Below are 25,543 nucleotides of genomic sequence, written 5' to 3' on the forward strand. Positions count from 1 at the left end.
TCCATGCCAGGTGGCGACGTCAGGCGGCCTAGCTAACTTCCACTTCATCGCTAACGCTCTCTTCGCTAACAGTAGAGCCAGATCCACGAATCTAGAGGCAACACTCCTCCTTTTTTCAATGTATCCCAGCCCTAAAACTCCATATAAGAAGGACGTGTATGGTCTGCCCGGGGCCACTGCTGTCAGGGCCTCCTGTATCGTTGTCCAGTAATTTCCGAGCTTAGGGCATTCCCAGAACATATGCAAGAGGCCTGCGTCATCTAAACTACATCTAGGACAGATATTTGCTGACTCTGGGAACATTGCATGTAATCTGTGCGGGGTCAGGTATGCTCTGTGGACTATCATTAATTGGATATACTTAAACTTTGGGTTACGCGCCACTCTTTTGGGGTATTTTAGTACCTTTTCCCACTCTTTATCCCTAAGTGCTCTGCCCGCATCCGTTTCCCAGCGGGTCCGGAGGGGCTGTAGCGACACCTCTCTGTCTGACCATATGCCGTGTGTCAGCCATTTTGTCAAGCGACTGCCCGTCCCCATCAGGTATTGCATTGTGAGTAGCGTGTTTGTGACTGGTTCCGTGCCGTCTCTCGCCCAGTGTGTGGTGATATAATGTGTTACCTGCGCGTGTGTGAGGAATAGCTTTCTTGGGGCCTGGTGTAATCTGGTGAAGTCTGCGTGGGTCAGTAGGCTTCCCTCAGAGAAAAAGTCCCCAACTTGTATCACTCCTGCATCAATCCACGGTTTCAGCCTGCGTTCCATGAGTGTGCCAGACCCCAGGGGTATTCCCAGTAACGGTATCGTGGGTGCGTATGTAGAATTTTTATTAGTGTATTTCACCGCTGCCTTCCAGTGTTTAAGAGCTAGTCTGAGCAGAGGTGGGGGGCAGTGTCCGGAATTCTAGTCCGCGGGAGTAGTAATCTGTGTATGTCTCCTCTTGCTCTGTCAGCTTCAGACATATTAAGTTCATATAAATTGCGTCCCGCCAGCCAATAGGCCAGCCATTGGAGCTGGCATGCATAACCATATGCGATCAGGTCTGGGACTCCCATACCGCCCCTGTCCGTTGGCAGTTGCAATTTGGCTAGGCAGATGCGTCCCCGGCTCATGCCCCACACCAGGTCCGTTAGGGCCGTATTTAGGGCTCTAAAAAAGGGCATGGGTATCAATAGCGGTAAGTTTGTGAAATAATACAACAATCTGGGCAGAACCACCATTTTGGAGATCGTAACTCTACCTGCCACTGATAGCGGCGATGTGGTCCAGAAGCGGATTTGTGTTCTTAGGCCATTAAGGGCCTCGCCCAAATTACCTTCCAGCATATCCTGTGGTCGTCTGTAAATCTGTATACCTAGGTACTTGAATGTCCCAGGTTCAATCTTGAAGTTGTGTGGTGGAAACTGTAAAGGTGAATCCACAGGAGACTCGTGGAAACAGTATCCATAGGATTTGTTTTCATTGATCGTGAGTCCTGATAGATCTCTGAAATCACGAAATATTTCTGGAAGTGGGGTTAGTGGGCTCGACACATCTTTGAGAAATAATAATATGTCATCCGCATAGGCGGAGATGACATGCTGGGTGTGGAGACTGGTTATTCCTCTATGGACTGCCATAGTCCGTACCTTTGTTAGGAGGGGTTCTAATGCTATGATGAAGAGTAGGGGCGACAGTGGGCAGCCCTGTCTGATGCCTTTTGCAATGACAAACTGCTCAGAAATACACGCGTTGGTTCTGACCCGCGCTGTGGGGCCATGATAAAGTAATTTCACCCATGCTATGTATTCAGGTGGAATGCCGAACTTATCTAGTACTGCGAACATGTAGTCCCACCTCAGTGAATCAAAGGCCTGTCTAAGGTCCAGGGAGATACATCCCTCATTTTCCCCATTTCTACCACTTGACCTCATTAGCTGACTCAGTCTACGCAAATTCAGTGCAGTACTCCTCCCCGGTACAAATCCACACTGGTCTGGGTGTATTATGTCTGCAATACACTGGGATAGCCTGGTCGCTAGCAGTTTACTTAGGATTTTGTAATCCGTATTTAATAAGGACAGTGGTCTGTAATTTTCTAGCTGTAAGGCGTCTCTACCCGGTTTCAGCAGGGACACTATCAGCGCCTGTAGCGTCGTTCCTGGTAGCGCTCTACTTTCTAGTGCTTCCCTATATAACGTGTAAAGTCTTGGAGCTAGGGCGTCAATATATGTTAGATAGAATTCAGCAGGGAGACCGCCTGACCCAGGGGATTTGTTTCGTGGCATAGCCTTATTGGCCTGTCTGATTTCCAGTAGTGTGATGGGTTTCGAGAGCTCAGTTCGTTGTGCAGGTGTTAGTTGTGGGAGTTGTATATCGGAGAGGAAGTAGTTTAATTTCTGTTCTTCAAGTGGGTTATGCGGGCCATACAACTCAGTGTAATACATTTTAAATGTAGCGTTTATATCTATTTGAGATTGTATTAGCTGCCCGCCTTGATCTTTTACCTCTGTAATGGGGGTGTATTCAGGAGCATTGCGCGACAATCGTGCCAGTAGCGGTCCCGCCCTGTCTGCCTGTGTGTGTTGTCGATATGTATATTCCCTATAATCTATCACACGCAGCTCCTCTAGGAGTTCCGCGTGCAGGATGTGTGTGAGGTTGCCATCTGTGCCCGCCGCTTCGTTCTCTAGCAGTGCCAGACTGCCCTCCACAGCTTTAAGTTTGTCTAAAATTTCACGTTTAACTCCCACTTTCTTGCCCATATCAATCCCACGTATTGTTGCCTTAAACGCGTCCCACGCTATTTGTCGAGAGCTGGCTGTGTTCTCGTTTTCGGTAAAATATTGGGTGGTGGCATCCAACATAGCTGAGCGAAAGACCGGGTCTTCCAGTAAGCCGGGCGACAAACGCCACGTTGGTATCGGGGTAGGGAGCCTCCCCCAACGTAACGTTAGTTCCACTGGGTTATGGTCTGAATGTGTCTTACCCATATGAGCCACTGTCTTTATGGAGCCAGATAATGGTCGGGAGCAGAAAATGCGGTCTATTCTAGTGTGTAATTTGTTGGGTGGGGAGTAAAACGTGTATTCTCTATTGGCCGTGTTCATTATCCTCCACGTGTCGACCAGGTCCCACCCATCTGCCCAGGCCGCCAGAGCTTCAGCCTCTCTTCTGCTTTCCGTGGCATGTAGTGGGGGATGTGACCTGTCAAGTGTAATATCCAATACCGCATTGCAGTCTCTTCCCACCACCCAATCTTGCGTTACCCATCCTGACAACACTCCACTAATATCGTGAAAGAACTGCGATTGTTCTGAGTTAGGTGCGTAGATACATCCCAGTACTATACAGAGGCCGTCCAGCACCCCCCTCAGGAACACAAATCTCCCCTCCCTGTCAATCTTTTGCTCCAAAACTTTGAAGGGGACATTGTTCCTAATCCAAATGGCCGCGCCCCTGGAGAACGCCGAATAGTCTGTGGCAAATAATTGACCTTTCCATTTCCGCAATAGTTTAACTCCCTCCCCTCCATTCAAGTGAGTTTCCTGTAGGAACGCTATGGACACTTGACATCTATTCAATTGTGCCAGAACTCTATGCCGTTTGTGTACTGAACCCAATCCCCTCACATGCCAGGTGCAGATTTTATAATTATTAGGAGTCGACATGATGAAGAGTGTATTCCATTTTAGACATTACCCTGTCTCTCAACAATGCAATCCCGACATAATATATTGTAAGTGCGTCATGTGTGCTGAACTTCCCAACTATAAGGTCCCTCTCTCTAAACTGTGAAGGACCAAACCATAGTACCCAACTGGGGTAGAAACTGATCGCAATTGTGCCTTCGCCTGGGGGTGTGTGCCCAGTCGATGTCCTTTAGCAGTTAACCACCAAAAGTCCCACCTTCGTAATACCCCTGAGGCAGTATAGGCCTTGGTACCGGTTCCCACCCTCCGAACAGGCAGGAAGATCCGTGGTTACGTTAACAATCTGCATCCGCAGTATCACTGCTCACATGTCTTCTGCCATCCGAGCCGTTATGCGTGGGTACAATTGCACACTCGCGTCTGTATCTGATGCAGCTGTGTGTGAGCTGGCTTGGCTGTTTGTGACCTTATCGCTAGACGCATCGTGTGCTGCCAGTGCATCCGACGTCAGAACTGCGACTTTGAGGGAGGTCCCCGTGTCCTCCCAGTCCCGTCTACTAGGGCGTGGGGCTTCCACCTCCACCTCCATTGGTTGGTCCGGGTGTGAACGTAAGTCCTCCTGTATGTGTTCAATTGGCTCTCCAGTATGACCCTCTCGGGACTGGGGTGGCGTGAGCGATATCTCCATCCATTCTGAAGCTTCTTCCGGAGTGTCAAAGAAATAGGTCTTGTGGTCATGGATTACTTTAAGACTCGCTGGGAAGAAGAGTGAATATTTTATGTTTCGTTCTTGCAAGGACCGTTTCACCTCCCAAAAGGATGCTCGAGCTTTCTGCACTGCTTCGGTGAAATCCGGGTAAATGGAAATTGTTCTGTTTTCATATTTCAATGGGGCCTTCTCTCTAGCAACCTTCAGTATTGCATCCCGATCTCTGTAGTGCAACAGCCTTGCATTAATGGACGCAGAGGGGCTCCCGGCTTCGGTGTTCTAGGGGGTACTCTGTGCGCTCTCTCTACGCTGTACATCGGGGTGAGCTCCTCAGGGTTCATAATTGTTTTTAGCCAGTCTTCCACAAAGCTAGTCAGGTTAGCCCCCTCGCTGCGTTCCGGTACACCTAAAATGCATACATTGTTGCGACTGGAGCGCCCTTCCGCGTCGTCCACTCTTTCCCTCAAACCTTTGACTTGTCTCTCCAATACCTCAAGTTGTGTAGAGTGTGCAGTCTGTTGGGGGATCAGATCGGCCAACGCGAGTTTATGCTCGGCTACTTTTTCTGCCAGCTTTTTATGGTCATCTTTCAACAGTGAAAGTCCAGTGGACATCGTGTCCATTCTTGATTCAAGTGCTTCTCTGGAGGCCCTAATTTCCATAAGAATAAGATCTAGTTTGGCTTCCTGTGCACCCAAACCTGTTGGCGGAATGATGTCCTCGTTGGAGGAGGCCAGGGGATCCTCCGAGCCAGAGGATGGAACCATCGTGCGTGGCGCTGGGTCAGTGCGACGGAGTCCGTTTCGCACCATTGCGCGGCTTAGCTTCTTGCACTAAGTAGGAACTCTGCGCCATGGGTAAATACCAGTCTCCAGCAAGTGTCCCTGCCGTGCAGTCCCCCAAGTTTATCCGAGGGACAGGGTAGTCCCGCCACGTGGACCGGCCGGACCGCTGCTGTGTCGGTTGGTGGACCCAAGCCCCACTCAGTGTTCCCAAGAGTGCTTAGGACTGTAAAAATAATAACGTCCAAGATGTTGTACCTCTCACCTCCGATGTGCGTGCGTGACGGTGCAGCGTCCGCTGTAGGGGTTCGAGCCCCGTGTGTTGCAGGAGGATAGGCGAGCCGTGTACTACACACACCAGTCCTGCGTGCGCCAAGCACCGAATGAGATCGTGGGCGCCAGTCGCTTGTTGTGTGGTTCGTGCTATTGCCCCGCCGGGCCGCTCTGGTGGCCTCTTAGTTCCTGCGAACAGCCCCAGTACAGGGGCACTGCTGTTTAATGGCTGCCGTCGCTGTTCGTGGGTGTGTCTCGCTCAGATGGGTTCCTTCGGCTCCGCCGCCCTCACCGGTTCCCATTCCTCTCCCCGCTGCGCTATCCAGCTGCACCAACTCCATCACGGCTCATCCCCTGATGTATGGCGTCCCGGGGATGTGGTAAAGCAAAGGGGCGTGCTGGGGCTCACCGCCTTTGCCGGGCACGATCTCCCGGGTGTCGATGGCTCCGCGCTTAGCGTTCGTCAGGCAGTGTAGTCGATTCCTCCGGGCAAGTAATCCCAAAGGGACGTGGGGGGAGTGCCACAAGCCCCGCTGGATACCCTCGGTAACCTCCGCCTATATTGTGTGGGAGGTGGGGGGCAGGCACTCACCACTGCCGAACTCAGGGCACTTCCGGTCCACCGAGGATTTCACTGTGGGCCGGGGTCGTCCTCTCGCGCATAGGCCCCGCTGACGCTCTAGAGCGGCGTCATTTCCAAGCGGCTCTCGGGGCTCGGAACTTCTACCTCTGTCGGTTGGCAGGTAACTCTCATCCGGTATGCTCAGGGAAGGGGTGATTCGGTTCCAAGATAGCAGGATAAATAACAAAAACTGGGTTTTTTAGACGGAGCGAGGTCCACTCACGTCTTACATGCTCGGCTGTTGGCCACGCCCCCCATTTAAACACACATTTAACCCACAAATCAATACTCAGGACAGAAACAAAGGACAGCCCACAGACTGTACTTAAACCAAACCATTTGTAAATACTAGTTGTAAGTCATATTTACAAGAAGCGCTTCTCAATAGTGTTCCAAAAGACTGCAAAAACAGCCCAACAGACTGATGTATATCCAAGAAGCGAAAATACACTCAATTCACTAGCTTTAGCTGGCAGAACACCAAAAATCGTTCTGCATATCTTCATTCATAAAATTGCACAGAAGAAAGGATCCTTGTTTGTATTTTTATCATATTTTAATTCCCTGGGGATACAATTTCACCAAGGAAAAAATATGTTTTTAAATCTAAACCTATTTAGATATTCCCTCTAGGGGAGCCGGCTAATTTTCTTCACATCACACTATGGTACCTTTCAAAAAAGCAACACATTCTGTGATGTGAGCTTGAAAACAGGCATGCCAAAAATACTGCAGAAAATGCAAGTATTATAATCAAAGTAGTGCTTAATGTACTTTCGTACGTGCACCGTTCAACAAAACCAGATGGAGAAAAATCTCCTCATTACCTGCCTACACAAATTGCAATCTGCATATTAAATCCATACATATACAAAGTTGGCCAACACAAATTCCAAAATTACAAAGCTACAGTAAGGGTTACTAAACTACCTTACTCTTAACAATCAAAAGGTTGTCCAATTTCTAACTGCCAAGTTCTGAGTGACCTAACGGTCTTTTTTTTTTTTTTTTAGAATACTCACGCCAAAAAGGTTCTCAGTCAGGAGTGACATCATGTGGAGGATCAAAATCAGGTAGATCAGAAATATACTGGGATGCAGAGAAAAGAATCCCCAGAATCTCCGTGCACAGATTAGTAGAGTCCCGTCCTGTCCTCCTCAGTAGATTTCAGTCTCCTGACAAGATCACTCCTTCAGAAAGTCACTTCTCTGATGAAGCCCACGTTGGCCGCGCCATTTGAAGAAACTAAAATCTTCATTCTCAGGGGTCTCACTAATACTTGGTAACAAAGAAGTTGGCACAGAAGCTGAAATATGCAAAGACATCTTTATTAAACTTAAATAAGTGAGATTACGTCACACAGAAGCCTTAGCAACTGAATGAGGCAGTCTGAGGAGTACAGAAAACAGAGGCCTTATATATGCTTAGGGTTACAAACTCAGCATAAAAGTAAGGGGCAGTCCTAGCTTTTGCAAGCATGCAAAATACCTAATATGGACATACAAGATCTGCCAAATATTAGCGAATAGGAAAACATTCAAAACAAGGCATCATGTAACCAGAACATCCCCCTTGAGTCGTGCTTTTGCCCAACCCGATAAGTCAATCAATTACACCACCTATAGGTCAATCAGTAATGGCAGGGCATGTCTGTATGATTCAAAAGAAAGGTTGTGTAATAGGAAAACACAGGGAGAGAATAGCGAAGGCCAAACGATAAGATACGACAAGAGAAGAATACTTAAGGCTAACAGATAGTTGATACAGGGATTAGATGGTCCAGACAAGAATTAGTTAGGCCAGCTGGTGTCTGAGATTGGTTTCAGAACAAGGACAGAGGGGGTTTTCAACACGTTGCAGTCCAAAGGGCAGAGACACCTCGTGAATCATGCAGCCTGTGTAAAGGCAACACAAAATGGAGTTGAATGTAAAATGGAGTCAAAATTAAAGAACCTCACCTGTGCAAAACAAATGGACACAAGACCTGGGACAGGACACAAAAGATAAGGAATGGACTTTTATTTTATAGTTTGGACACAGGTTCTCCTGAAGCTCCAGACTGAAATATACCCAATTTAATGACATTCATCAGACATACCTCACTTTCAGATGCAAAGCACATATATTCAAGGGTGGTAGCTCTAGTTGTCCTCATCTGTCACCATAGCAAAGCATGTTTCTTTCACATGGCAATGTCTCATCATAATACAGTTTTGTGTGGATATATTGAAAAACATGGCAGAGACAACAGGTAAACAATTGAATTTAAAGCCACCTAAGTGCCTAGGACAAAGAAGACATAATGTGTAAATAAATGTATAGATGTAACACTATTTTTGGTATTTCCTGGAAGTCTTTTAGGGCCCCGGACCTTGGTGTCTGGCTTCAGAACTTATGAAAATTGGCCACTTCTGAAGCAGTGTCCCTAACAGTACTGATCATCAGGAGTGGCTTGCTTTGTGCAAATTCAGATTCATAAAGCACTATCTGATTAATCTTTAGTTTCAACTGAGGATAACATTTCAATAACATGAAGCACATTGTATTCCACAAGGATGACAGAGAGTGGGTAGGTTTGAAAACACAAAGGTTTATTGAAGGATTTGCAAAGGTACGAGTCCAAATGTATCAAATTAGTTGACAGTCAATAATCAGTACATGAAAGTACTCAATGTATAGTGCAATATAATTCAAAGCCATAAGGCAAAGACAAACTATTAAAACGCTGTCTCAAATGAATTTTTAGGTAAAATCAGTTCCTTCAAAAAGATAGCACCCTGCTCTGCTGTCCCAGGCAAAGTTTAACTAAGAAGTCAGGAGCAGTGGTTCTCACTAAGAGCCAGGCAAAGAGGCTTCTTAGTTCTAGTCTATATCACATTAGCATGAAAATGAGTACGTTTGACATCGCAACCACTATGGTGTGTATTTATGTAAATGTATCCTTCCTTTTTGTTTCTTAGTCTAGAGGGAATGCAGAAAGCCAGCTGTCACCCAGCTCAGACATATATTGCAGAGACTGACAGAAAGCACTAAAGTGTTTAAGTAAGAAAATGCCATCTTTCCAAAAGTGTAATTTTCAGACCTGCAATTTACAAACCAACTTCACTAAAAGATGTGAGTCCAGACACAACAAACTTGGTGGGTGGCACAACGAACTCTGCAGGCCCACTAGTAGCATTTGATGTATAGGCCCTGGGCACAGGTGGTGCACTTCACTAGGGACTTGTAGGTAAACCATGCACATGCACGTTAGGACCAGCTCCTTGAGGCCCTGATGGTTGATTATTCACGATCTTTAAGAGCCCTGATTGATTGATTGGTCAGTAGTAGTAAAGTGCTCAGAGTCCTAAAGCCAACAAAAAGGAGGTCGGAAAAAATGAGGAGTAAGGGAAAAGGTTTGGGGTAACCCTGCAAAAAAGGCCATTTCCAACAAGGTGTTTTAGCACACTATGTGCCTGTTTTTCCTAAGGATTCTGCAAATCTCAGTAGAGTGATAATGAGTTTAACAACATCACAATCATCCTTATTATTGTCAGTAATTGTAGGAGGAATAGGTTCCTTCCTATCCTTAAACATGACTTTCTGTTTGGCACTCTCTGATACATTACTTGGGTAATCCCGATCAAAAAACAATTCAACATCACTTTCTTTTCATCCAAATCTCATGATTGCTGCAGTTTCTTTTAACACATAATAGTTCCCCAAAGCCGATACTCCATTTGAGTTTGGGAAGGGGGTCTCTTTGCTGAAGATACAATTGGGTATTTGGATGTCAGTTATCTTGATCTTTAGTTCCAAATAGTCAATCGTATCTTGAGTAAGTGAACTAGTGAATTGCCGATTATATGTCTCAACATACTCTGTTGTGGTGGAGGAATCACCTTCCTAAATAACAAATAAATCCTCAATATATCTCCATCATTCTATGATGTTGTCATGAAAGTTAGCATTGCTAGGTCCCCATAGCACCTGCTCCTCCAAAAGCACATCACCAAATTGACATAGCTGTGGGCAAAACAGGTGGCCCATGCTGTACCTTGAGTTTGGACATACATCTTTTCATCAAACCAAAAAAACTTATTGTTCAGGGAGAATTCAATCATACTCATAGGCATCTCAGTATGTAGCTGAAAGCAGATAGTGGGCTTGTAAAAATATGTCTACATGAAGTCAGTCCTAGTTTATGATCAATACTAGTATAAAGTGATTTCACATCTATCATCATAATATAACTGTAATTCCAATTAATGTGATCAACGTGTCTCAGAAAATCAAAACTATCTTTTAGATAGGATGGCAAAATTTCGACAAAAGGATGTGAAAAAAAGTCAGTGTATTTAGATGTCTTCTCTATTAAACCTCCACCCTAAAAGAAATATTAGGTCTACCTGGGGCATTACTGGTATCCATATGTACTTATGGTAAGAGTTAAAGAATAGTTAAATTATGAAAGCCACAGCTTAGAAAGTCATATTCTTCTGACTCAATCAAGACTTGTATCTTTCCAATCTGTCAACATTGTGGCATATATGAAACATGCTTGATTATAATCCAATCTAGTGGTTACCCTGTAGCTAATGTTGTCTTTAAATATGACTCATCCACATACATCTTGTTAGAAATAGGGGTCTCAAGTTGGCAGAGGTAGGTACCTTTGTCCAAGTAGGGGCCCTTGCTTCTATTCCGGGTAAGGGGGATACACTCCTAAAACAACCCCTGCTCACTTCCTTGGTAGCTTGGCACGAGCAGACAGGCTTATCTCAGAGGCAGTGTGTAAAGCGTTTGTGAACACATACAGTAACACAGAGAAAACACTACAAATGAACACAACTACAGTTTAGAAAAATAAGTAATCTTTATCTAGACTTAACACAAGACCAAATGACAAAAATCCACAATACAGTATTCAAAATAGGTTATTCACTTAAATGAAGTCTCTAGCAACAAATAACTCCACTTGGAGTTATTACGAGGTCGTGACAGAAGGAATCCCAAAGTATGGTGCGGACCACGAGGTGCGCGGCGTCCGGCCCGGAGTCAAACAGACCCACAAAGAACAGTACCTTGGAAAAGCGATGAAAAACAAAGACGGCTCACGGCATCAGGGAGGTTGGGCTTCATTGGAGCTGCGCGGAGTCAGTTCCTTTGGACCCCAGGGGAGGAGTAGACTTTGTTCCTTACTGCGCCGGGGAGGTGATGTCACAATGGCACCCAAACTGCTGTTCCTTATGATGTTGCGATGTCGATGGATTCAGGGTCACCCAAGTCGAGGATTGGCTCCGCGAGGAAGTTGACTTTGGAGTCGATACGGCACAGCAGCAGGTATTGGGCCCACGTCTCAAGTCTGAACAGCGCTCACGGCTTCGGTCAGGTTACGGTGTTGCTCGCTGGCATCGATGTGGCACAGAGGCCGGCGCCGGGTCTACTTCGCAAGTCGGAGCAGCGCTCACGGCCTCAGTGCAGATTACTGCATTGCTCGCCGGCGTCGGTGTTGCAATTTCCTTCTGTAGCAGCTAGAACAGCAGTTCTGGATGCAGGCAGACAGACGGGGTGAAGTCTTTGTGTTCCTGAGACTTCTGAATGGGAGGCAAGCTCAGTTTCAAGCCTTTGGAGATATTTTCTTCAAGCAGGTGACAAAACAAACAGTAACGTCCTTTTCTCCTTTCCTTGGCAACAACCCCAGACAGCAACCAGCACAGGGGCAGTATTTCTCCTCAGCTTATCCGGCTTTTCTCCTTGGCAAAAGTTCCTCTTGATTTCCTAGAAGTGATCTGAAGTTCTGGGGCTGGGCCCCAATATTTATACCTCATAATCCTTTGATCTCTGATTGCAGAGAGTGTCAGTACCTAATCAAAACCAGTTCTGTCTTCACCGGTACAGCTTCCTGGCAGGAGGTGGAGACTGCTTTGTTGAAGGCAGGCCGGGCCCTTCAGGTGGAAAGGAACTCTCCTCCCCCTACTCTAAATACGACCCCTGGCCTATTCAACCCATCCTAGACCCATCAGACTTGTGGAGCCACAGCCCTCTCCAGCCACCTGTCCTCCAAAAGCCAGACATGCAATACACAACCCTAGCATAGGCACTCTGGATGGTTAGGCAAGGAAATATCTACTTTCTAAAAGTGTTATTTTCAAACACGGAACGGGAAAACCACCTTCACTAAAAGATGCGTTTTGTCGGGCATGCTAAACTTTTCCTTTCTATCTTGTTCCCCCGGGTCAGTTATATTTATAAGATGTTATAAATGAACTACCCATTCTGGCCTATGGGAACAGATAGCCTTGCAATAGTGAAATACTGCCTATTCCGTGTTTCACTATCAGGACATGCCACGCACATCAGGCATGTCCTACCTTTCACATACAGTGCACCCTCTCAGGAGTGACTAACATGCAGAGAAGGTCATGTTTGAGGACAGGCAAGTGTGTGCACTGACCACGTCGATACGGCAGTCCGGGACTGCACACAGGCTCTGCGATGGCAGGCCTGAGACACGTTTATGAGCAGCTTCTATGGGTGGCACAACACGTGCTGCAACCCCACCAGCATCATTTGACTCATACACCCTGGGCACGCGTAGTGCACTGTACTAGGGTCTGACAAGTGATCAAATAAACCAAACATGGAATCACTAATCCATAACAACAATTTACAACAGGAGCACTCGCACTTTGGCACTGACCAGTAGTGGCAAATGCCCAAAGCACCTAGACCAGCAAAAAGACAGGAGGCAACAGAGAAAAAATGGAAGGGAGACCTACGACAATGGTGCCAAGTCCAACACGTGTCCCCTCCAGCTGAAATGTGGGAAGAACTACCCACCCACTTTGGAGGTCTCTTTACTAAGGTGGAAAATGGTGAAAGACCATCAGCAGTGGCGTGTTCTGTACCAGGGCGGTGTACCACCGTAAAGTCCATCCCCTGAAGGGAAATGGACCACCTCAACAGCCTTTGAGTCTCATCCCTCATTTACATCAACCATCTGGGGGGCCTGCGGTCCGTCTTAACTCGAAAGTGAGTCCCAAACAAGTAGGGTCTCAGCTTCTTCAGTGCCCAGACCACTACAAATGCCTCATGCTCAATCACACTTCACCTTTGTTCCTGTGGAAGTAACCTCCTACTTCAGAAGGCTACAGGTTGGTCAAGGCCCTCCTCATTTAGTTGTGAGAGCACAGCCCCCACGCCATTCTCTGAAGCATCCGTCTGCACAATGAATTCCCCTGAGAAGTTGGGCGCCTGAAGCACGGGCGCCATGCACATGGCCGATTTCAGGGCATCAAAAGCTCTATGGCAGGCATCAGTCCAGTTCACTTTTTTGGGCTGCTTCCTGGAAGTCGGCTCCGTCAAGGGGGCAACCATACTGCCATATCCTTTGACAAATCTCCGGTAGGGCCCAGTGAGTCCTAAAAGGGCTCTCACCTCTGTCTGAGTCATGGGGGGTTCCCAAGCCAGAATGGTTTCAATCTTGGGCTGTAGGGGCGCCACCTGGCCGCACCCAACCTGGATTCCCAAGTACACCACCGAATCCTGCCTGATCTGGCACTTACTCGCCTTGATCATGAGGCCTGCTTTCGCAGCGCCTTCAACACTTCCCAGAGGTGGTACAGGGGTTCCTCCCATGTAGAACTGAACACTGCGATGTCATCCAAGTTGGCAGCCCTGAAGTCTTCCAGGTCAGCCAACACCTGGTTGACCAATCTCTCAAAGGTGGCAGGGGCATTCTTCATACCAAAGGGCATCACCTGGAACTGGTAGTGTCCATCTGATGTGGAGAATGCTGATCTCTCTTTGGCCCCGTCGGTTAAGGTGATCTGCCACTACCCAGACATTAGCTCAAACGTACTGAGGTACCGGGCAGCCCCTAACCAATCGCTGAGCTCATCAGCTCTGGGGATGGGGTGCGCATCAGTCCTGGTGACTGAATTGAGCCCTCAGTAGTCCACACAGAACCAGAGTTCGAGTGTGGCACTGGGTGTGGCAGCCTTCGGGACCAAGACCACTGGGCTGGCCCAAGGGCTGCTTGAGGGCTCAATCACCCCTAGCGCTGACATCTTGGAGACATCCTCCTTGATACAAGCTCTGACCCTGTCAGTCACTCTGTAAATGTTATGCTTTACGGGAGGACTGTCCCCAGTGTCCACATCGTGGACGCACCACTGAGTGAAACCGGGGGTCAGGGAGAACAGGTCAGAAAACTGTCCCAACAGGTGGCGACAGTCACTCTGCTGTTCCGGGGTCAGGGTTGTAGAGAGGTTCACACAGTCTACTGACTTGTCGTGCTCCTTGGCAGACAGGAGGTCAGGAAGAGGCTCAGTCTCCTCCATTCCAGCATCTGTCGCCAGGAGCATGCCCACTTCAGTGGGGCTTCAGGCGGTTAAAGTGTAGGACCCGCAAAGGGTTCCAGGGAGACCGCAAGTCCACCAAGTAGGTGACGTCACTCTTGCACTCCACCACCTCAAATGGTCCGGTCCACTTATCCTGGAGTGCACAAGGCTCCACTGGGGCCATGACCCAAACTTTCTGTCCAGGCTGAAACTCGATCAGAGTGGCATTCTGATGATACCCCTGTTTCATCTCTTCCTGACTGGGTTCTAGATTCGCCTGGGCAAGTTGTCTGAAGCGCTCCGTATGGTTTCAGAAGGCCAGCATGTAGCTATACACGTCCTGGAGATGTTTACGGTGAGCTTTCTCCTAGCCTTCTTTCACCAAACTCAGAGGTCCTCTCACAGGATGGCCATAGAGCAGTTCAAAGGGACTGTACCCTAAGGACTTTTGAGGCACCTCTTTGTAAGCAAACAGCAGGCATGGCAAGAGAACATCCCATTTACGCCTCATGGGTTCCTCAAGACCCATAATCAAGCCCCTCAGGGCTTTGAATCTCTCATCCAGCCCATTACCTTGGGGTGGTAAGGAGTGGTGAACTTATAGGTTACACTGCACTCCTGCCACAGGGACTTCATATACTTCGATATGAAGTTGGTACCAAGGTCTGACACCACCTCTCTGGGGAACCCCATCAAGGCACGACCCACCACGGGGGCCGTCACAGTGCAGAGAGTGTTGGCTTCCGGGTACCGGGTGGCATGGTCCACCAAGGCCAGGATGAACCTGTTGCCCATGGCTGTGTTGGGATCCAGAGGCCCCACAATGCCAATGCCTACCCTTTCAAAGGAGGTGCTGACAGATCCCTGATCAAATATCGATTACAAAAACACTGACCTACAAAAATATCGTCGCAAAAATATCGTCAACAAAAATATCGTCACCATATACTTAAACAAGGATTTACACAAATATCGATATTTTATTATCGACTAAAAAAATATTGTTTTAAATTATATCAACTACAAAAATATCGACTACAAAATTATTGAAAATTCTTGAAATAATATTGAACACAACAAAAATATCGACACCACTATTATCGACTTACTTACAGCCTATTTACAAATACAAAAAAATCGACATTTTTCTTTAACATTAAATACACAATGCTCTCAACAAAATAGCAATTTAATTATTATTACCTTTTAAATAATGCTTAATAAACATATATAAATATACTATATACTTGAAATATGTATAAATTATTTAACAATACACTAATAAATATAAACATACTTAATAATTCAAATATACTCAATTAATAATATTTTTAAAAACACATTACATATATAAACATTTTTACAATTATAAACAATAAATATAAAACACATACAAAACATCTTTAATTATATACTACTAATAAATAACAAATATAACAGCCTCATTAAAAAATAACGGATACCAAATTCAAACTAAACTTCTCAACCAATGGATTTAAAATAAATGTCGTCAAACCAATCAAAATGCAGAAATACTTAACTGACTACTATAAAAACAATTACATACTTAACTAAAATTACCATTTTTGAAACAAACTCGAAGAAAAACGGTTACTTTGCTGAAGAGAAAAGAATACTCACCTAGAACAACTACTACAACAGATTATACTACAACAAAAGTAAGTAAACTCCCATTTTATTTACTATAAAAGACTCAAGAAACTTAGCTAAACTCCCTAAACTAAATAAATGCTCTCTCTTTTTTATTTAAATAATAAATTCCTACCAACAACAGCCACAATGAATAAATGTACTAAAAAATGAGCTGCCTTATCAATGCCTACATAGAAATGTAACAAATAAATAAAGATATAGCATACTAAAGTTTAAAATGACATAACATTGTATGAGCTATAAATATAAACAAATATAATATACAACTAATACAAATACTTATTTTTTCAGGTTCAACAAACTTCATCTACAAAACTACATCTACGCAAACAACAGCTTCTACAAAATTAAGTAAGTATACTCACAGTTTAAATTAATCATAAGAAAAGAGAAACAAATAAGTATCAAACAATATTATTAATTACTACTGTTCTCTACCACAACTACAGGAATTACAACAGTGAAACTCCAATTAAAAGAAATAAAGACATCAGAAAAACAGAAAAAACAACATTGTAAGTATATTTTTAAAATTACTAATTAAACCTAGACATTGAAATAAATGTATTACATATTTACTAAAAACACATATGTATGTCTTCACAGATCTACCCTAGATATGGCAGAAGGAGCTACTTTTATAACATCTCAAAAAGGAAAAATAATGCTCAGCTACATTGGTTATACCTACACCCAAGAAAAATTCAAAGATAACAAAACACATTGGAAATGTAGCAAGTACTATTCAACTGCATGCTATGGTAGAGCTACAACTGTAGATAACAATGTTGTAAATGTACGAGAGCATAACCACCCACCCAATGTGACAGAAGTAGAAGTAAGGGAAGCATTAGAAACACTTAGAGAAGAAAGTACAGGCTCCCAACAAACAAGCGCTACAATTTAAAAAAAGGTATTGACCAAAGTTCCAGAACACGTAACAGGACAGTTACCCTCAATCCCCAACTTGAAACGATTAATAGCTAAAACTAAAAGGGCATCTGATCCAACTCCACCTCCACCTCAAAAATTTCAAGAAATTAAAATATATCCAGAATATACTATTACCCATAAAGAAGACAAATTCTTGATGTATGATAACCAAAGCCATGATAAAAGAATTCTACTTTTTGCAACAAATAACAACTTGCAAAAACTAAAAAATTGTGAAACATGGATGATGGACGGAACTTTTAAAGTGTGTCCAAAACCTTTTTATCAACTTTACACCATCCACGGTGAATACCAGGAAACTAATATCCCCTTAATTTATACATTGCTGCCAAATAAAACAAATGCAACCTATATAGAAATCTTAACAACAATCAAAGATTTAACAGATAATTACTATCCACAAAGAATCATAATAGACTTTGAAATAGCTATGATACAAGCTATACTAAAAATATACCCACACACTGCAATACAAGGGGGTTATTATCACTACAATCAAAGTATATGGAGACACTTACAAAAATCTACCTTAAGTATAGAATACTCTACAAACAGCAACTTTGCTTACCAGATAAAAAAATTAATAGCACTAGCATACGTCCCAACAACAGAAGTGGCAAATTACTTACAATTTATTAATTGACAGTCCTTTCTACCGCAGTAATGAAAAAAAATTAACTCCCTTCTTAGACTATTTTGAAGACACCTGGGTAGGAAGATAACATTGCTCAGGTCACCGCAGACAACCTAAATTGCAAATTCCCTGGTGGAATGTCTACGCTAGCACTATAGCACAAAAAGCCAAAACAAACAACGCGGTAGAAGGATGGCATAATGCCTTCCAAGCCACAATAGGAAGAACACAACCAACACTTCACAAACTAATCCAATGCATCAAAAAAGAACAAAGCTACCAAGAGCTAAGAATTGAACAATCTCTATCAAAAATAGGACCAAGACTAAGCAAACAAACAATAAATATGTACGAATACCTCCAACAAAAAACAAGAATGTACCCAAGTATCCAAGATCTGGAATACATAGATCTAATAGCAAAATCTATCCTTTAATAAAATACAAATAGCAAACCATAAATACATATATAACACAGACCATTTTTTTATATTAGTTAAATTATGTCATGTTATGTAAAATAGAAATTAATATCATAAGACATAATATAACTAATTAAAATACAAACTCACCAATAAACATAACCCACCCCAAAAATTAAATAAATAATTACTTACGGTTCTGTAGCTGTAGAATCTTTCCGAAATAGATGCTTTAAAAACCAATCCAAGCAAAAAACAATCCACATAGTGAAAACAAACCCCAAAAAATGCAAAAAATACAACTGTATAAAAAGATTCCAACGTAGCAATCCTCTCTATAACGGAACCATAAAAACCCGAAAATAATTCACGATAGAAAACGCACCAAAATCCCGAAAAAAAGGAAATGTATATAAACTAGTAAAAAACACTAGTAACAACAATTTCCTTTATTTAAAAAAAAAACGAGAACAATTCCATCTGTTCACCAAAACCGGCACCTGTAAATAAAGTACAGACAGAACCCACCCTAAACAAATAATAAACCCACAAAGCCAATAAACAACATATAAAACGTACTAAAATACATAAAATAATACTTAAATGCAAAACATTAACATTACATTCATATTAGATAGTAAACAAAGTACGCTATCACTAACGTACTTAAATAACACATACATTTTACATAAACAGTTAAATGAGACACATAGCAACACATATACACTACTACTAACTAAAAAATTCATTAAAAGTAACTTAAAAGTAATTAAAATGAAACTTACATTAACAAACACGAAGCAGCTCCCAACCGCGAGGTTCCATCTTCACAAATGACCTCAACAACGATGCAGATAGTCTAAAAAGTGAACTAAAGAAAACAAAATGGCAGCATAATTAAAACAAAAATAGGACCTAATCCCCATAAAAATGAATAAAAACAAATAAAAAATTATTCACATTATTTGTAAAAAATTGTAAACATTTTTAAAATGTTTAAAATAAACATATGAATATTGTAAAATATACATTACTTATTTTATGTGAAAATATATAACAAAAATAAAAAATGTATATTAAAAATATGTTTATAAAATTAAATCTTTATTTAGTTATAATAGACACATGTTAACAATTTTATGTACATACTTGTGTAAATGCAAAATATTTGTAAATTAATTAACATATTAAATTTCATTAACATAAAATAAAATTTAATATGCTAATTAATAAAACATCACAATGTATATGTTACAAATACTGCAATGTTATGCATCACTAAATACAAATGTTATTTTGTTTTAAATGTATAAATGTTTCCATCTACAAACAGAACTAACACAATAATGACTGTTTATTGTACAAGAAATTATTACTATTGTACTTTATAATTTTACATGCATGTGATATAAATAAAAAAATGTTTAAAAAATGTGTAATTTATTTGTATACATGTTATTAAATATAATGTTAAATACTTCAAAATACATTACAGAATATTAAAATTAATTAATAAAAACAATTATTTTTAATTTTAATATTGTATAAAAAAATAAACCAATAAAAAATGTCAGTATTATAATTCCAAATACTATTAAAGTAAATAAACACTATATAGTAATTAAAAAATACTAACCTACTTCCAAACTCTATATAAGAATACTGGACAGTAAACCATAATAATTAACTATTCTAACTCCAAATCTAACATATCTCAGGGACAGTGCTAGACAGTAAACCATAATATTTAACTATTCTAACTCCAAATCTAACATAACTCAGGGAAAGTGCTGGTCTATAAACCATAATAATTTACTATTCTAATTCCAAATCCAACATAACTCAGGGAAAGTGCAGCACAGTAAACCCTAATAATTTACTATTCTAACTCCAAATCCAACATAACTCAGGGAAAGTGCTGGACAGCAAACCATAATAATTTACTATTCTAACTCCAAATCCAACATAACTCATGGAGGGTGCTGGACAGTAAACCCTAATAATTTACTATTCTAACTCCAAATTCAACATAACTCAGGGAAAGTGCTGGACAGTAAACCATAATAATTTACTATTCTAACTCCAAATCCAACATAACTCAGGGAAAGTGCTGGACAGCAAACCATAATAATTTACTATTCTAACTCCAAATCCAACATAACTCATGGAGGGTGCTGGACAGTAAACCCTAATAATTTACTATTCTAACTCCAAATTCAACATAACTCAGGGAAAGTGCTGGACAGTAAACCATAATAATTTACTATTCTAACTCCAAATCCAACATAACTCAGGGAAAGTGCTGGACAGTAAACCATAATAATTTACTATTCTAACTCAAAATCTAACATAACTCAGGGAAAGTGCTGGACATTAAACCATAATAATTTACTATTCTAACTCCAAATCCAACATAACTCAGGGAAAGTGCTGGACAGTAAACCATAATAATTTACTATTCTAACTCCAAATCCAACATAATTCAGGGAAAGTGCTGGACAGTAAACCATAATAATTTACTATTCTAACTCCAAATCTAACATAACTCAGGGAAAGTGCTGGACATTAAACCATAATAATTTACTATTCTAACTCCAAATCCAACATAACTCATTGAAAGTGCTGGACAGTAAACCATAATAATTTACTATTCTAACTCCAAATCCAACATAACTCAGGAAAAGTGCTGGACATTAAACCATAATAATTTACTATTCTAACTCCAAATCCAACATAACTCAGGTAAAGTGCTGGACAGTAAACCATAATAATTTACTATTCGAACTCCAAATCCAACATAACTCAGGGAAAGTGCTGGACAGTAAACCATAATAATTTACTATTCTAACTCTAAATCCAACATAACTCAGGGAAAGTGCTGGACAGTAAACCATAATATTTTACTATTCTAACTCCAAATTTAACATAACTCAGGGAAAGTGCTGGACAGTAAACCATAATAATTTACTATTCTAACTCCAAATCCAACATAACTCAGGGAAAGTGCTGGACAGTAAACTAATATAATTTACTATTCTAACTCCAAATCCAACATAACTCAGGGAAAGGGCTGGACAGTAAACCATAATAATTTACGATTATAACTCCAAATCTAACATAACTCAGGGAAAGTGCTGGACATTAAACCATAATAATTTACTATTCTAACTCCAAATCCAACATAACTCAGGGAAAGTGCTGGACAGTAAACCATAATAATTTACTATTCTAACTCCAAATCCAACATAATCAGTGAAAGTGCTGGACAGTAAACCATATTAATTTACTATTCTAACTACAAATCTAACATAAATCAGGGAAAGTGCTGGAAATTAAACCATAATATTAAACTATTCTAACTCCAAATATAACATAACTCAGGGAAAGTGCTAGATAGTAAACCATAAAAAATTTACTATTCTAACTCCAAGACCAACATAATTCAAAGAAAAAACTCAACAGTACAAATATTAATTTTTTTTATGTTTAAATTTAAAAATAAAATTGAAAAAATTCAAATTTAAATATTTTATTTCCTTCAAATTTTTATAAATTTATAAATTTCAAAACACATTTTGATTATTACTAACAACTCTTATCCCCTATAATCCCAAAAATACACACCTACAATATTTTCACATTTTATAATATATAATTATTTCATTTTGTGAAAAATACTTACATTCACAATTTAATTTTTAAATTACAATTTTTTTTCCATAAAATTTTATTTTTAGAATAAAATTTCCAAAACATTTAATAAATTAATACCCACACTTATCCCCAATAAACCCAACAACACACTCCTACAACATTTACATATTTTATAAAATATGAAATATAAAAATATATTAAATATTTTCTTAATTCAAATTTAAAATTTCGAATTTAAATATTAATTTTTCCTAAAATTTGTGAAATTTATAAAATGTTCACACACATGTTAAAATTACTACCCACCCTTATCCCCTATAAAACCAACAACCCCCTCCTAAATTATTTGCTCATTTTATAATACTTCAAAACTACTAATATACTTATTTTTTTCAAATTACAAAAATACATTTTCGAATTTTGATTTTTTTTTAAAAATAAATGTAATTTTTTTACAATTTTTTAACACAAATGTATAAATTTACTACCAACCCTTATCCCATATATAACAAACAACCCGCTGCTAACATATTCACATTGTATTTAAGATAACATTTTAAATATATTCATTAAATTCTAAATTCAATTTAATTTGTTTTCATTAAATTTATGAATTTTAAAACATTATTAACATACAATTTTTAAATTACTACCCACCCTTATCCCCTATATAACCAACAACCCACTCCTAAAACATTCACTCACTTAATTTAATATATAATTGTAAAATATCTTAATTAATTTCGAGTTTCAAATTTAAAATTTTGAAATTAAATTTTTTTTTCTTAAAATTTAAAATTTAAATACAATTTTAACACACAATATTTAAGTTACTACCCACCCTTATCCCCTATAAAACCAAGAACCCGCTCCTAAAAAATGTACAAAATTGTTTTTTTAATAAATATTAAAAAATTACATTTTCTACTCACATAACAAAATTAGAAATAAATAAAATATGAACATAAATAAATAAAAATAAACAAATTATAACACTAAAAACATAATATCGATATTATTTACATCGATATTTATATCAACTATATTTATTACAACAATATTTAACAATATCGATATTTCTGCTATTCTAAACAAACGATATTTACTACATCGATATTTAATTCGTCGATATTTAACACAGTTGATATTCTTACCTCGATATTTCTGCTTGTCGATATTTCCACGTCGATATTCCTGCTGTATACCGTGCTGACCACAGGGAAAGGTTGGAGTGGAGCTTTGTGCTTCCTCCCACTCTTACCACTTGCTTGGCAAGTCTAACAAGTCCTGCAATGAGTATCTGAACTCTTGCACATTTGGGGCCACTAAAAGGAGGTGACAAGCCTTTCAAAGGTCTTGTCTTGCCCCAAATGTCCTGCTAAAGGCACATCAAGAGCCAGACCCAGTAGGAAGGTTCCGAAGCGCTGGGGTACCACCAGCACACTGGCTGAACCAGGCTCAGCAACCTTAGGCTCGCTGTAGAGGAGACCGTTCTCTCAGTATATCCAATGTGATCCAGACTGATCACCTGCTGCCTGGTTTGCAGCCTGTTGCCGCAAACCCACAAGAGAAGGGTGGTACTTCTGCTCCTCGCAGATCTCTTCCCTGGAGGGGCCCCTTCCTGCCGCCAATGAGTCAGCTCAGGCAGGACCCCCAGTTCAGCCACTTGTTCACCTGTAGGCTCCAGGGCATCCCCCTCAAGGTTTGCCTCCTCCTGGACCGTGGGAACTTCGTTGGTGGTTTCCCACGCCCCCTGACTCTTCTCTTTAAGGCAGGTACCTGGGCCACTCTTTCAGGCTTCAGGTCCTCTTGAATGCCCTTACCGGCTGCCATTGACCCAGTGGTCACACATGCCCACTCAGGCAGACCCAACATCTCCAAATGAGACCTCCGCTTCACCTTCGCCCAAGGGCAGCTCTCCAAATCATTGCCTAGCAGACAGTCGACTGGCATGGCTGGTCTCACAGGTACTCTCAAAGTATCCGAGACCCCCCCCCATTCAAAGGGAACCTGTGCCACTTTGCAGAGGCACTCTGAGTTGTCAGCAGCAACTACAGTGTAGAATGTGTTGGGGACCACCTGCTCTTCAGACACCAGCCGACAAATGAAAACATCACACTGGCTCCAGAGTCTCTCAGAGCCTCCACACTATGGCCATTGATGGTCACCCACTGCCTGTACTTTTTAGAGTTATCGATTGCAATGGGGGAAGTGAGTTCCAGATTCTCACCGCATTGCCTGAGAAGGATTGTGCCATCGATCTTTCCCTTTTGAAGACGGGGGGGCTCAAGCAGAAGCTTTTCTGCATTGTGCGAGGGTCGCGAGCCTCCGGACAATTTCAGTTTGTTTGCCAGGTAACGAGGGGAGGACGTGTGCAAGGCTTTATGCGTGATGCAGGCAGCTTTGTAGATAGATCTTGCCTCGATCGGATGCCATTGAAGAGAGGACAGGATAGGAGTGATGTGGTCACTTTGTTTAGACCCTGTAATGAAGCGAGCTGCTGGATGGAGGATGGATTTGAGAGGGGAGAGGTGAGATTTAGGTAGGCCCGTCAGAAGAGAATTGCGATAATCCAGTCTTGAGAGAACCAGCAATTGTACCAAGGTTTTTAAGTCTTTCTCCTGGAACAACCGACGGATCCCCTACAGAAGGCGCAACTGGTATTGTGCGTTCTTGGCAATAGAGTTGATGTGGGAGATTAGGTTGAGTCTTTAGTCAACTATGACACCTAGGGATTTTGAGCTGTCGCAATGATGGGTTTGTTGTTGAGTAAGTTCAGCTGATCCATCCACGATTGAATGGGAGGAGGTGAAAGAGAGGTAGAAAGGAGGAGGAATTCAGTTTTGGCGGGATTTAGAATGAGTTGGTGAGCTAACAACCAGTTGTGAATGGAGTTGAGAGTAGAGTTGAGTAGTGAGAGATCGTGTGTGGAAGACACCTTGAGGTAGATTTGAGTGTCATCCGCATAAAGATGGTAATGGATCCCAGATTTGCTTAGGAGGTTCCCCAATAGTTCCAGGTAGAGATTAAACATGGTGGGTGCTAGGATAGAACCTTGAGGGACGCTTTGACCTACAGCCAATGGAGATGAAAGACTGTTCGCTATCTTAATTATTTGGGATCTGTCCGAAAGGAAAGAAGCAAACCATTTCAGCACTGTGCCATCCAATCCCATTCTCTGTTGAAGAGTGTTGAGGAGGGTGCTATGATTAACAGTGTCAAAGGCTGCAGAGAGGTCTAGAAGAATCAGAAGACACGATTCTCCAGAGTCGAGTATATGCAGCGCATCACCAATCACTTGCAGCAGGGCTGTTTCAGTGCTGCAATTTTGGATGACTATAACTAACAATAACTAACAATAACCACCAGATTAACCACTAACCGTGGATTCTGTAATAGCGTGCTACTCGCCGTAAAGCACTTCAACCCGTCACGGGTAGCAAGCAGTATATATAATCCAATTACTAAACTAGCATACCATATACTAAACAAAATCCTATGAGTATAACATTTTCAAAAATCAAAAGGACTCTACAGACAACCATACAAAACATGTAAATCTGACCTTGTGATATACACATATCCTCAAGCCATTTTAGACATGCACACACTTAGCTCCCCGTAAACATCTTACTTGAAGTTACTGAAAATGCATTCATTGCAGTGCTCATAGGATCTTAATTCATCTTGGATATTATCCGAATAAGCTGCATGGCTGGTTGCTCTGGTGGGAAATGGTTGTAGTACAGTTACTTCATTTACAGCAGACCTCCCAATTACTATTAACAGCAGGTGGTAACTTACGAACGGTCACCACGCCTAGAGGTATATGTTCATGACCTTCAATTTATTTATTTGCGGGTTTGT

Source organism: Lissotriton helveticus, chromosome 11 (assembly GCF_964261635.1).
Source record: "Lissotriton helveticus chromosome 11, aLisHel1.1, whole genome shotgun sequence".
In the NCBI taxonomy this organism is placed as follows: Eukaryota; Metazoa; Chordata; class Amphibia; order Caudata; family Salamandridae; genus Lissotriton; species Lissotriton helveticus.